This window comes from Triturus cristatus, chromosome 7 (genome assembly GCF_964204655.1).
Source record: "Triturus cristatus chromosome 7, aTriCri1.1, whole genome shotgun sequence".
Taxonomy (NCBI): Eukaryota; Metazoa; Chordata; class Amphibia; order Caudata; family Salamandridae; genus Triturus; species Triturus cristatus.
The window spans coordinates 1,096,444,850-1,096,458,930 of NC_140590.1; positions in this window are offsets into that span (position 1 = coordinate 1,096,444,850).

Sequence of the window (14,081 nt, forward strand, 5' to 3'; positions counted from 1 at the left end):
CTTTATAAAGTTATGGAGCTCCTCAGTGACTTGCAATATCCTTATCATATATGTCAGTGGATAGTTTAATGGTTGTAATACATGTTCACACCATCACCTTTCCCACAAACCACTTAGGGCCTGACTTTGAGTCTGGTGGTCTTCTGACTGCCAGACTCAGGTGGTGGTCCACCATCCACCATCTTACGACATTCAAAGTTGTTGTAGCGAAGGACCACTGGTTTCGCCAGGGACTAGTCATTCCCTGGTGGTGGCACAACTGTGCCATAATGTAAGATGCTCAGCCTGACTGGCACAGTCCCTCTTAGCACATTACAAGTTCTGTCATCACCAGCCATTTAATTTCATTAAAAGGCTGGTGGTGGAGAAAGAAAGGGGGCCCTACAGGGCCCCTTTTGCCCACCGGCCATGGGGATTCATTCAGAGGGGCACAACATGTGCCCCCCTGTCGTTATTCTCCGAAAGTTCCAGCACAGCATGGACGTCACCGTCCATGCCGTGCTGGAACGTTTTTGCCATTCCCATTGTGGTGCCTGTTTTTAAGGCACCACCATGAAAAAGGTGAAGGACCGTCTGCTGTACATGAGTTCAACTTGTAATACAGTTTGCGGTCCTCGCAGGTTTCGCGCAGCTGTGCATGCGGAGAGCCGGCGCAACTGTGCCAAACTCGTAATCAGTCCCTTAATTCCTTGTTGTGTAACTCCTTCACATGAGAGAGTGAGCTGGTTTGCAAACATGAAGAATAAAAATAGAATCTCTAGTGCAAAGTTAAAACACAAAAAAGCTGTTAGATATTTGTTGCAGATAGATATTAGTCAGCATAATACAAATGAGTTATAAAAAAAAACAGTGTGGTACCTTGGAATGCGTAAAAGCATGCCGAAATATTTTTCCTTTTCTATAATTACCTAAGCATTGAAAAAAATAACAAGCTGCCATCATTATCTATTTCTTCTTGTCAATGTACAGCTAAAATAGCAAAGCACAAGAAAGAAAAGCAACATTGTTATTCTTTAAACAGCTGGTTTAATTATGCTACTTTTCTCCTTGTCTGCTGGCTCTGGCAGCAGGTACTGTGACTTCAAAAACTCAACTTTAATAAGTTAATTCATTTGAGATTTGTTACCCTTTTTTCTATAATCATCGACTGTGCATCACAAGTTTTCAATGATTTATTTTCAATAGAAAAATCATAAATATTAATAAACAGTTGAATGCAATTTCTATTTAGGATCATATGGATATTTGTTAAACAGCAAGTCCATATTGTATTTCTATGAGTGTTTCCAAAAACATTATTGAGAATAACCAGTCAACCTATTTCCAAAGACTTTATGCCTAGAATACATGTTGTTTTTTAAATCTATATTGGAAAGATTAATGAGGGGGTAAAGGTTGACGTTTTGGTCTCCTAGTGTATCAAAATCATGAGGCCATTTTCATGACAAAGGAAATTGAATTGGAACCTAACATCTGGGCAAAAACCACAAGTTTCATTGACATAAGTTGTGCGCGCAGAACCCTATTTTGTTTAAGATGGACCCCATCAGAGGCTCCTATTCCCAAAAGAGGCACAGGCAAGGGCTAACAATGATCGGTGGCACAAATCACTGACAAAAGAACCTTTGTGAGGGCACTGCCAATACAACAGAACAGGAGATTAAACCTGGAATTTCAGGGGGGCCCTTGGTCCGTCCTTATAACAGCCATCTGAGGTTGCTTTCTATCAATATTGTATTTTATTGTGCCTTGAGGATGCATATTTTTGAGTGCTGGATATAGCACCTGCTCTGCACCAGTGATACATTTGCAGAACCTCGTCCCTCTTTCTGCACCCCTGTTGCCTCTTTTTTGCACCTCTCTTCCATCTTTCTGCACTTCTTTTATTTATTTCTGTAGCTCTCTTGCTTTTATTATCCACCAATTGCCTTTTCTCCACCCCTCTTCCTTCTTTCTTCACCCCTTTTGCCTCTTTCAGCACCTCTGTTCCTTCAGTTTGCACCTCTGTTGCTTATTTATGCACCACTCCTGCTTCTTTTGCACCTCTTTGCCTCATTCTGCACCACTCATGCTTCTTTCTGCACCCCTTCTCCCTCTTTCTGCACCTCTCTTGCTTCGTTCTGCACCCTGTTACTTCTTTCTGCTCTTCTTTTATTTATTTCTACACATCTCTTGCTTCTTTCTGCACCCCTCTTGCCCCTTTCTACACCCCTGTTCTCTAGTTTTTGCATCTCTACTGCTTCTTTCTGCACTTCTTTTGCCTCTTTTTCCACCCCTCATCCATCTTTCTGCAATTCTGTAGCTTCTTTCTGCAACTCTCTTGCTTCTTTTTGCATCCCTGTTCCTTCTTTCTGCACCTCTTCTGCTCTTTTGCCTGTTTCTGCCCCTCTGTTCCTTCTTTCTTCACTTATTTTGTTTCTTGCTACATCCTTATTGCTTCTTTTTCCACCCCACTTCCCCCTTTCTGTATCTCTGTTGCTTCTTTCTGCACTCTCCACCCCTCTTCCCTGGTACTCTACATCTTTTGCTTCTTTCTACATTTCTCTTCCTTCTATCTGCACCACTCTTGTCTCTTCCTGCACCCTTCTTCCCTTTTCTAGCATGTCTCTTGGTTCTTTCTACACTGGTCTTGTCTCTTTCTGCACGTCTTGTGCCTCCTTCTGTACCTCTGTTGTTTCTTACTGCACTGCTCTTGCTTCTTTCTGAACCTCTTTGGCCTGTTTCTGCAACTCTCTTGCCTCTTTCTGCACTTCTTTTACCTCCTTATGTACCTCTGTTGCTTCTTTTTGCACTCCTCTTCCACTTTCTACACCCCTCCTGCCTCTTTCTGCAGCTCTGTTGCTTCTTTCTGCACTCCTCTTATTTCTTTCTGCATTTCTGTTGCTTCTTTCTGCACCCCTCTTGCCTCTTTCTTCACCCTTCTTTCCTCTTTTTACACCTCTCTTTCTTCTTTCCGTACCTCTCTTGCCTCTTCCTGTACCCCTGTTACCTCTTTCTACACACCTCTTGCCTGTTTCTGTAACTCTCTGGCCTCTTTCTACCGTTCTCTTGCCTCTTTCGGCACCGCTGTTGCTTCTTTCTGCATTTCCATTGCTTCTTTCTGTCCCCCTCTTGCCTTCTTTCTGCACCGCTCTTGGTTGTTTCTGTACTGTTCTTGTTTCTTTCTGCACCTGTCTTCCAAATGTATGCACGCCTCTTTCCTCATTTTGCATCCCTCTTCCCTCTTTCTGCACCTCTCTTGCCTCTGTCTGTACCCCTCTTGCCTCTTTCTGCACCTCTGTTCCTTCTTTGTGTACTTCTCTTTCTTCTTTCAGCACCCCTCTTGCCTCTTTCTGTACCTCTCATGACTCTTTCAGCACCTCTGTTGCTTCTTTCTGCACTTCTCTTCCTTCTTTTTGCACCCCTCATGCCTCTTTGTGCACCTCTCCTACATCTTTCTGCATCACTTGTGCCTCTTTCTGCACCCCTTGTGCCTCTTTCTGCACCCCTCTTCTCTCCTTCTGTACTCCTCTTACTTCTTTCTGCACATCTGTTGTTTGTCTCTGCACTTCTGTTGTTTGTTTCTGCACATGTCTTGCTTCACTCTGCTTCCCTCTTGCCTCTTTCTCCACCCCTTTTCTCTCTTTATGCATCTCTTTTACTTCTTTCTCTACTTCTCTTGCCCCTTTCTGCACCCCTCTTCCCTCTTTCTGCACCTCTGATGCTTCTTTCTGCACTTTTCTTGCTTCTTTCTGCGCCCCTTTTCCCTGTTTTTGTACCTTTCCTGCCACTCTCTGCACCTCTGTTCCTTCTTTCTGCAATTATTTAGTTTCTTTCTATAACTTCTTGCTTCTTTCTACACTTGCTTGCCAATATCTCCACCCCTCTTACCTCTTTCTGCACCTCTGTTGTGTCTTTCTGCATCCCTGTTGCATCTTTCTGCACCTTTGTTTATCATTTCTGCACTTCATTTATTTATTTCTGCACCCTTCTTCCCCATTTTTCATCCCGCTTGCCTCTTTCTGCAGTTCTCTTGTCATTTTCTGCACCTCTCTTGCCTCTTTATATACCTCACGTTCCTCTTTCTGCACTTCTCTTGCTTCTTTCTATACCTCTGTTGATTCTTTTAGAAATTCTCTTGCCTCTTGCTGTACTTCACGTGCTTGTTTCTGCCCCTCTCTTGCGTCTTTCTGCACCTCTGTTGCCTCTTTCTGCACCCCACTTGCTTCTTTATGCACCCCTCTTGCTTCTTTCTGCACACCTGTTCCTTCTTTATGCACCTTTCCTGCCTGTTTCTGCACCTCTCCTGCCTTTTGCTGTACCTCTGTTGCTTCTTTCTGCACTTCTCTTGCCTCTTTCTGCACCCTTCGTGCCTCTTTCAGCACCTCTGTTGCTTCTTTCTGCACTTCTCTTCCTTCTTTTTGCACCCCAAATGCTTCTTTCTGTACCACTCTTGCCTCTTTGTTCACCTCTCCTACCTCTTTCTGCACCCACTGTGCCTCTTTTTCCACCCCGCTTCCCCCTTTCTGCATCTATGTTGCTTCTTTCTGCACTTTTCTTACTTCTTTCTGCAGCCCTTGTGCTATTTCTACACCCCTTGTGCCTCTTTCTACACCCCTCATCTCTCCTTCTGCACTCCTCTTACCTCTTACTGTTGCTTTTCTCTGCACTTCTGTTGTTGCTTTCTGCACCTGTCTTGTTTCTCTTTGCTTCCCTCTTGCCTCTTTCTCCACAGCTCTTCGATCTTTTTGCATCTCTGTTACTTCTTTCTGTACTTCTCTTGCCCTTTTATGCACCCCTTTTCCCTCTTTCTGCACCTCTAGTGCTTCTTTCTGCACTTCTCTTGCTTCTTTCTGTACCCCTCGTGCCTCTTTTAGCACCCCTTTTCCCTCTTTCTGTGCCTTTACTGCCTCTGTCTGCAACTCTGTTACTTATTTCTGCAATTCTTCTTTCTTTCTACTGCTTGACAATTTCTCAAACCCTCTTACCTCTGTCTGCACCCCTGCTGCCTCTTTCTGCACCCCTGCTGCCTCTTGCTGCACCTCTGTTCCTTCTTTCTGCACTTCTTTTGTTTCTTTCTGCACATCTCTTGCATCTTTCTGCACCCCTCATGCCTCTTTCTGCACCCCTTTCCCCTCTTTCTGTACCCCTTTCCCATCTTTCTGTACCTTTCCTGCCTCTCTCTGCACCTCAGTTCCTTCTTTCTGCAATTCTTTTGTTTCTTTCTACAGTTTTCTTGTTTCTTTCTATACCCCTCTTACCTCTTTCTGCACCCCTGTTGCCTCTTTCTGCACCTCTGTTTATTCTTTCTGCACTTCTTTTATTTATTTCTTCACATCTCTTGCTTCTTTTTGCACCCCTTGTGCCTATTTCTGCACCCATCATCCCTCTTTTTGCACCTCTGTTCCTTCTTTCTGCATTTCTGTTGTTTCTTTATGCACATCACTTGCTTATTTCTACACTCCTTGTGTTTCTTTCTGCATCCCTCTTCCCTCTTTTTGCAACTCAGTTCCTTCCTTCTGCACTTCTTTTGTTTCTTTCTGCATCCTTCTTCTCCTTTTTGCATCCCGCTTGCCTCTTTCTGAATTTCTCTTGTCATTTTCTGCACCTCTCTTGCCTCTTTATGCACCTTACTTGCCCCTTTATGCACTTCTCTTGCTTCATTCTACACCACTTTTGCTTCTTTCAGCAATTCTCTTGCTTCTTACTGCACTCCTCTTGCTTGCTTCTGCACCTCTGTTACCTCTTTCTGTACCTCATATGCTTCTTTCTGCACCCCTCTTGCCTCTTACTGCACCCCTGATTTCTCTTCATGCACCCTTCGCACCTCTTTCAGCACCTCTGTTGCTTCTTACTGCTCTTCTCTTCCTTCTTTTTGCACCCCATATGCTTCTTTCTGTACCCCTCGTGCCTCTTTGTGCACAACTCCTCTCTCTCTCTGTACCTCTCTTGCCTCTTTCTGCAAATCTTCTGCTTCTTTCCGCACTTTTCTTTCCTCTTTCTGCACCTCTGATGGTTCTTTCTGCACTGCTCTTGATTCTTTTTTCACCTCTGTTGCAAACTTCTGCATCCCTCTTGTCTCTTTCTGTACCCCTCTTTCCTCTTGCTGCATACCTGTTCCCTCTTTCTGCAACCCTTTTGCCTGTATCTGCAACTCTCTTACCTCTTTCTGCAGTTCTCCTGCCTCCTTCTGCACCTCAATTTCCTCTTTCTGCACCCTTCTTCCCATTTTCTGCACATCTCCTGCCTCTTTCGGCACATTTCTTGCCTCTTTATGCACATCTCTTGGTTATTTCTGTACTGCTCTTGCCTCTTTCTGCACCACTTTTGCTTTTTTCTGTATTTCTCTATCCTCTTTTTGCACCTCTCTTGCCTCTTTCAGCACCTCTGTTGCTTCTTTCTGCAACTCTCTTGCCTCTTTCTGCACTTCTCTTGCCTCCTTCTGTACCTCTGTTGCTTCTTTTTTGCACTTCGCTTCCTCTTTCTACACTCCTCTTGCCTCTTTCTGCACCCCTGTTGCTTCTTTCTGCACCCCTTTTGTCTATTTCTCCACCCTGTTCCCCTCTTTCTACACCTCTCTTCCCTCTTTCTGCACCTCTCTTGCCTCTTTCTGTACCCCTGTCCCCTCTTTCTGCTCATCTCTTGCCTGTTTCTGCAACTATCTTGCCTCTTTCTACAGTTCTCTTGCCTCTTTCTACAGTTCTCTTGCCTCTTTCTGCACCTCTGTTGCTTCTTTTTGTACTTCCATTGCCTCTTTCTGCCCCTTTCTTGCCTTCTTTATGCATCTCTCTTGGTTGTTTCTGTACTGCTCTTGTTTTTTTCTGCACATGTCTTGAAAATTTCTACACACCTCTTGATTCTTTCTGCACCCTCTTCCCTCTTTCTGCACCTCTCTTGCCTCTGTCTGCACCCCTCTTGCCTATTTCTGCACCTCTGTTCCTTCTTTCTGTACTTCTCTTGCTTCTTTCAGCATCCCACTTGCCTCTTTCTGTATCTCTCATGCCACTTTCTGCACCTCTCTTACCGCTTTATGCACCCCTCTTGCCTCTTTCCACACCCCGTTTGCTTGTTTCTGCACTTCATTTGCCTCTTTATGTACCCCTCTAGCCACTTTCTGCCACTCTGTTGATTCTTTCTGCATATATCTTGCTTCTTTATGCACCTTTGTTCCTCTTTCTGGACTTCTGCTGCCTCTTTCTGCATTTCTCTTGCTTCTTTTTTGCCTTTCTTCCTCTTTCTGCATATGTCCTACCTCTGTAGGCATAGTTAGAAATTAGCATTTAAATAACCTTAGAAGTTCACTGAAAAAAACATAGGTTTCAGGAACGTTAAAAGTTAGAAATTATCATCTAAAAAACCTTTTAAATTTGCAGAAAAAAACATAGGTTTCAGGGATGTTATAGTTAGAAATTAGCATAAAAAAATTGAAATTCACTGAAAACAACACAGGTTTCAGGGACGTTATAGTTAGTTGGACATTTCATTCGTACAAAACCAGAGAAATTTGGCCGTTATAGTTAGTTGAGCTAAGTATAACTCGCACCCCCTCAATGCACTGCTGATGACATCACATATTACATCACTCATGACATGGTCAGTGACATCACTGATGACATCTCAAATGACATCACTCATGACATCATCCAGTGACTGTGTGTTTCTCTAAAGTTTAAATATGTTTTATATATATAGGCCAAGGTGTATTGAAGAATGAGTGGGGGAATGACCATCTGAATGGATGTTTTAGTAGGTGCATGACTGACTGTATGAGCGATGGTGATTAAATGTGTCTTATTGAATGCATGTGTTAGTGACTATACTGTGTGAATGTCTGTATTAGTCTGTCTGTATATATATATATCCTACTGGCGGTTGACAGTAGTTAGTTAAAGTTAAGACCTAGTTTCCATAGGAAAAGCGTTTTTTGTTTTCCCAATAACTTTGCTGCCGGATGAGGAATCATCATGAAATTTTCATAACTAGTGGGGTGTTCCGGTCAGCTCCTGTATTGAAAGTTTCGGGGTGATTCGGCAAGCGGGGGCTGAGAAAAAAGGGGGGTCTCATAACATGTTTTCTCCATGTTAAGTACCATGGGAAACTTTAGAAACGGCTACAGCCCGAACTGCTTAACGGAATTACATCAAATTTGGCAAAAAAGGTAGTGCTTGGTTCAGAAAGCACCCTTTTTTTAAAATGGTGTAAATCCATGCAGTAGTTGCGGAGAAAATAAAAAAATGGAGGTCAAAAAATCAATTTCCAATAGGTAACTTTAGACACGGTTACAGCCAAAACTGCCAAACGGAATTACACCAAATTTGGCAAAAATGTAGTGTTTGGTTCAGAGAGCGCACCTATTTAAAATGGTGTAAATCCGTTCAGTAGTTGCTGAGAAAATACAAAAATAAACATTTTGATATCTATGGCCGCGGTGGATCCGCACACCCTGCCGATCACGAGCTGCATTCTAATTGGCTGTCAACACTTCAAACCAGGAAGTGTTGGCAGCCATCTTGTGCCTCGGTAGAACCGAGGCACAAGAAACCAGTAAAACAAACGTGCAAAACAAGAAAAGGGGGCAGGGTAGAAATACCCTGACCCCCTAGGCCTGCTCAGGGGGTCCCACAAGGACCCCTAGGGCCAAAGAATGCGCCACGGGGCTGTGGCACATTTTAAGTTGGGGGAGTAAGTCCCCTTGAATCATGAGGGTCCCTGGGGTCCAACTAGCCCACCAGGTACCTCCAGTAAGCACCACAGTGCTGCGTTGCAGAGAGGTGTAAAAAGGGGCATGACCTAGACCACCTCTCTGCAACGCAGCACAGTGGCGCTTACTGGAAGCACCTAGTGGGCTAGTTGGCCCCCAGGGGCCCTCAGGATTCAAGGGGACTTAATCTCCCAACTTAAAACGCGCCACTGGGTGCTTTTACACAGTGGTGAAGGGAGGGGGTGGGGCCTGAGGTGACATGTTTGCAAACACGCCCTGTGGTGCATTTAAAATTGGGGAATAAATTCCCTTTCAATCCTGAGGGCCCCTGGGGGCAATTAGCTGTATTAATGTAATCTCTCAGTGAAACTTTCAGAAAAATTATAATATTTTTAAAAACAGTTCTTTATTTTTTTTTAATCATCATACAAAATGTACAATTCCAACAATTGGAAGTATACAATAGAAATCAGTGCAGCGGATATCAAAAGGCTAAAATATCAGACTAATCTGTAACAAATCACAGTATAACCCAAATAACGGAGTCCAAAGTGTCAACAAGACATATAATTAAACAAATCAAAGCATATATCCAAATTGAGCTACGTCATCAGGTGGAAAATGAAGATAGACACATGGAAAAAGAAAAGGATGGAAAGAAGAGAACAAGAAACAGAAAATAAAAAAGAAGAAAGAAGAAAGAAGAAATTACAAAGTCATTAGCTTATCTGGAAGATTAAGACAGAACAGACACCCATGATATCAAAAGAGACATAAAGTGTATTTAATCTAAAAGTAGGTAGACACCCTATTCATGGGAGGAAGCCATTGCCATGGTTTGCATCCAGACCATATGAGAAGGTTGTGTTGCCTCCTCCAATGGCAAACGATAGCCATCATAGCTACCGCAAGTGCTGTGTTTATTGAGCCCTTCCTGTAATTTTCAAGGTCTGCCACTTTCAATGGGTTATGAAGAAATATCAGAAGGAGGGTCACAGAGTGAGGCTAAGGCAATCATTTATTGTACCTAAGAATTGTAGCAAAAATGCCTGTAGAGCGGGTCAGAAGTACATCAAATGTAATATGTAGCCATGCCGGTGATCACAACACCAACATGCCACTGTGGAATTCCGGTTAGCTGCCTTGAGCCGATGTGGGGACCTATGACAATCATGTATACATTTGAAGAAACTGAACTTGAGCCAGTCCTTGCATAGGCCCTTGTTGTGTGTGTCCAGGAGCTCAAGCCACTCTGGGGTATATTCACCAGAACGTGTGATAACTACCGCAAGAGTAGCTTAACGCATCTCTCAACATCGCATTGCAGCCCATCGCGGGAAAATAACCCTGTGTCAACATGGAATTCAAAACAAGGCGGTACCATGCAATAGTTTGCCGAAACCGTGGACAATGACCGCGATACAACCACCTCGACAGAGATAAAAACACAAACTACAACACCAAAAAACCTGCGATGGGCCAAAGCACGAAAAGAAAACAGTGACAACCAGCACGAGGGCAGCAACACAAATGCGTAATGAGGGAAAAAGCACAAGAACAGCATACGGAAAATGCCACAGAAAAAAAGCATCAACAGCGGAAGACCACGGATGCACCCTGACCAACTGCAAAGGACAACATGTACACCACAACATCCAAGCCCTGTGGAAGAGCAGAACCGACCTGCACACCACATGAAAGAGACCAGTGGCAGACAAATCAGAGCCGCAGGAGTGATTCGCCCACCATACAGCATACGCACATAAGCAAAATTGCACCTCGACATTGACAACATCCCGGTACAAACAGCAACCCCTCCACAACAGAACACATAACACAATAGGTTCCGCAAATGGGCACACCATGGCAAATCACACCTGAAACCGCAGGGACATGGAACATGACAATGTACAAGTACATCCTGTTACTGGCAAATATATTTTATTCACACATGCATCGTTATTGGACATCCTCAATTATCCCACGATTGCCATGGACGGCCACAATGTGACTTGCTCATCAGAAGTAAGTGTCAATGATGAAGTTCCTCAGGGCCATTCCTGCCGCAGCTGCAGTGGGCCACCTGCCCCATCGTCACCATCATCGTCCGGTATCTCAGGAACTGGGATCCATGGGGCATTGGAGCGAACACAGATGTTGTGCAACACACAACATGCAACGATCCTCTTGCACATGATGTCCGGTCTGTACAGGAGCTTTCCACCTATACCGTCCAGGCACCTGAAACGTGACTTCAACACACCAAATGTGCGTTCAGCTATGCCTCTGGTGAGTATGTGGGCCACATTGTACTGCCTGTGGGTGAGTGTGTTCAGGTTTCAGAGGGATGTCATCATCCAAGGGCAGAGTGCATATCCTTGATCACCTGTGTCAGTGCAGGGAGAAAAGAGTCAATACTTTTTTCGGCAGGATGTGATGGCAGGCCCACCAATACAGTGACGCCTGTGCTGGCTGTGTGTAGGGTGAGTGTAAGCCAGCCCTTCGGGAGTAGCTGGTGCTGGCAACAACTCCAACAGTCATCAGGCACTCATTAATTCAATGTCAGAACTACAAGGGGGAATGACTCGAGTCACACTGGGCTAATGACCTCAGATGCACAGTGTCCGACATGGACCCACCGACATGGGACGCTGAACTGCAGGAGACTGGTGCAGGGTCATGAGGGCACAGCAGGGTCTTGTATGTGTCATATGTGCCTTCCACAGAGTGTCAAAGGGAGAATAGGGGGCCTACCCCCAGGGCATGATGCAGAGGGCACATGCCAGCTGTTCCTACAACATGGCGCACATGAATGCCACAGACCCAGGCCCAACACCAAGGCTGTACCTCCCCGTTGCTGATGAAAACCCCTATGCCACAGGCTCAGACACCAACAATGTTCTGCCAGCCAATGACGGTCACTCATGGTGCACAGAGTTAGTGGCATCACGTATCGCAGGCCTGCTTAATGCAATCATGCCACACTGATCGAAGGGAGTCTTGTGCTGTGGCCACTGCCACGGACTTGAGGTCACTGCCATTCAGGACTCAGGACACTGTTCCACATGTGGGAACTACTGGTCTGAAGACGACACCGGTGGAGCATGTCAATAATTAAGGAGTGATGTGGGCCATGGTCGGGGGGGCCAGCATGGTACTGTGGAGGTTGCTGAGCACACATGACTGGGGCCTGGAGCTTGCAACGGCAAGTGTTGGGTCCTCTTTAACACACAATGGTGTTGGCAGGTGAGCAGTGCAGCCGTGGGGCGCTGGGGCGGGCAGGTCTGGTCTGTGCATCAGCGTCCTGGGGTGCATCAGGTGCACATGGTCGCAGGGCCTGCAGCTCTGGTCGTCAGCCTCATTGAAGGCCGCGCTGTACTGTCAGTGATGTTGGCTTTCCCGGGAGTGGACCACGCCCTGTGCAACGGGGTTTGTCACCACATCCCTGCGCAGCCCGGGTGTACTCAGTGCCAGCCCACTACACTCACATACACAGGGGGGACGAAGCGTGCAACGCTTCCGCTCTCTCTTCCACGGCTTGAGGTGACATTGTTGCTTCCACTGCTCACTACTCTCCAGTCACCAGCAGTTGTCTGCATGGACATTTCTGTGGTTTGCATAGCCATGTCTGTCCTGCACATCCATGCCTCACTTCTCATTATGCACATTCTCATTAATGGGTCACATGCATCCTCACACATGGCTGCATTCTGCATCTCCACATGTTCAGCTGTTGTGTGGCAGTGGTGCCACGTAATATCTCTATTGGGTGCAGGGGTAGCCCAGGATGACCATGGAGTGGTGTTGTCATGTGTGGTAGGTAGTTGTGTAGTTTGACATGTTGTATGTGGGTTGTTCATGTGTGCATTCCCACAGTCGTGCGTGTGTGTTGGTGGCTTTGGGGTATGTGATGTGTTGATTTGGCACTTACCAACGAGCAGTCCCGTTCCATATGTGCCATCCTGAAAGCGCTGGTTGATGATGGACTGTCGGAAGATGAAGGAATCATGCACACTGCCTGGGTAGTTGGCGACGACATTGGTGAAGTGTCCCCTGTGGTCCACTATTGCCAGCAAATTGATGGAATGCTGATGCTTTCTGTTGTGGTAATGGTGTGCAATATCCGCAGGGGGCACAAGTGGGACATTGTGCAGTCAATTGCCCCTAACATGGCTGGGAATCCGGCTATGTCGTAGAAAGCTTGGTTTGTCTCCAGCTGTTCCTGCGCATTGTTGGGGAGGTGAAAGTATGGGGGTATGAAGCTGAGGATGGCTTCCAGGACAGATGTGATGAAATTTGATAGGACTGGCTGTGAGACCCCTCCGACTCTGGCAGTTGTTGGTTGGAAGGTACCAGAGGCCAACATATGCTGCACAGCCAGCAACTTTGTCTGCGTAGGGATGTTGGTTGTCCGCTGTGTTGGTACTGTCAGCCTGTGGGCAATGTGGGTCAGGATGCAGAGGATGGGTACCCTTTTGAGCCTGTAGTGGGCAATGACTTCCACGGGCGTTAGGTGTGTGAGAGTGGTGCATTTTTGGTAGGTCCTCTGTCTCACTCTGCTCTGCCTCTGTGGTGGTCCGGGGGACAGGTCCAGAGGGTGGTGGAGGTCCTGGGGGGGTGGCTGTGGGTGTTGTGGCCCTGTTAGGGCTCCGAGCTGCATTATGAGTAGCTCCATGACATCGTTTCTTCTTTGGGTGTGGCTGTGTGCAGGGCTCTGTTGCCTAATGCAGGGAGTCATCCATCTTTACACATGTTTGAGGCAGGTGTTAAATACTTGCAGCTACCGTGGCTTATTGTGTGGTTTTGACTCGTGTCATGGATCTGGCAGTTCATTATGAAAGCGGTGTTGTGGTTTTTCCACGTTTTTTTGCAGGGTTACGACTACTCTGCATCTCATTAGCGTTAGTTGCCGGTGTCATCCATGGCGTCGTTTTTTCAGGCTACTATCGCAGGTAAATTGGTGATATCAGCTGATATCACCAGTCACCTGCCCCCATCAGCCAGCTTGTGAATGGTGCGATGAATTTATCACCACTTTGGCTGCTATAAAGTGACGCTAACTCAGCAATATAACCTTGTGAATATGCCCCTCTCTGTCTTAGGAGTCCTTGCCCAGTCAATCCTGCCATTTTTCTTTCAGTGAATTCAAGAAATGGAGAGAGGGTAGTTCGTTCAGCAGCATCTGATACAGTCTTATTCTGAGAGGAGCAGCTGAACCAGCAAAATGATTCTGCAATATAAAACAAAAGGAAGAAAGATTGAGTGAGTGGAAAATCTATGTTAGTGATGTATTATGTATAAAGTAACCTGCTAAATTGAAAATTTCGGATGCTGATATAAATCCATGTAGAAGTAAGGAAGAAGTTACTTTGGAAGCTAGATCCTCTCTGAGTCACATATT